The 1,155-nt window shown below is 45.2% G+C and overlaps 1 non-coding gene across 1 annotated transcript; it reads left to right on the forward strand.

Moving 5' to 3' along the window:
• The first annotated feature begins 852 nt into the window (after window positions 1-852).
• Trnag-ucc (transfer RNA glycine (anticodon UCC)) lies at window positions 853-924 on the forward strand. Its single transcript has one exon. It is a non-coding gene; the product is annotated as a tRNA-Gly (tRNA).
• The last annotated feature ends 231 nt before the right edge of the window (window positions 925-1,155 follow it).

A 1,155-nucleotide genomic window follows, 5' to 3' on the forward strand; every position in this document is an offset into this window, starting at 1 on the left:
TAGCACACGAGCCACCGATGACTGGATAATTCTTTACACACGTACTAACTATGGTCGCCAAATGATGAGCTACTTACTGCCACTAACATTACAGTTTCTTACAATAAACCATTTATACTGTTCTGTTCTTTACATGTTTTTCTACGTGTTAATAAAATGCAAATCGGCATGACCTTGAAGTACATGTTTCGATATCGTATAATAACTGATGATCTCATGCTGCTGTTGCTATGTTTTCAAATGGTGCGAAAGTCTTCGTCATGCCTTAATGACATTTTGCTGTCGCCCCACAGCATCACTGTTGTGACTTTTGTAATGTCTCCTGTGATTTCGGAATAAACTGAATTGAATTGAATTGAATTCTACACCTCAGCTGCCTCCGGGATCGGCCCACCATTGACCAAGCAACGTCACCTCATGACGTCATCAAAATACTTCACGATATCTGGCGTAATAGGGATGTTCTGGAGACCTCATAATGACATCATAAAATGTGGCGACTTGGACTTCATGATGACGCCATCAGGAGACGTCATCACGTGATTATGATTCCTTGCATCGCTCGTGTTGAAGCCCACGCCGACGGTCCCTTTTCGCGCTTGATGAGGAGTCGCGAAGGCTTTCGCTTTAAATGGTTCTCACAATGCAACGGTATTTGCAATCTCTTGAACAATCGGAGAATGCATGGCGAAAGCCGCCTCTTAAAAAGACCGCCGCTTGGATATATATGCTACCGGAGCCGGTACGCACTCGGTCAAGGACCTGGTCGCTTCCCGCTCGCCGGCTGCTTTGCTCCGTGCGGATGGTCTGACACGGACAAAAAATAGCAACGAATGCTGCTGTGAACGTCGGGCGTCGGTGGTATAGTGGTTAGCATAGCTGCCTTCCAAGCAGTTGACCCGGGTTCGATTCCCGGCCGACGCAAGTTTTTTTTTTTTTCATTTTATCTTTTTTTATCACAAATCTTCACTCCGTGTGTTAGGCTGGCTCACTGATTTTGAAACTAAAGGAGGGAGGTGGTCCCGTGAATACGACGTAAAACTGCTATTTTAGAATACCGTTTTACGTCGTGATCGTCGTCTTCATCAACCTATATTATGCACACTGCAGGAGGATGGCTTCTGTTCTTACTGTAGTTAACTATGTCCTGGACGT

Source organism: Rhipicephalus sanguineus, chromosome 8 (genome assembly GCF_013339695.2).
Source record: "Rhipicephalus sanguineus isolate Rsan-2018 chromosome 8, BIME_Rsan_1.4, whole genome shotgun sequence".
Classification (NCBI taxonomy): domain Eukaryota; kingdom Metazoa; phylum Arthropoda; class Arachnida; order Ixodida; family Ixodidae; genus Rhipicephalus; species Rhipicephalus sanguineus.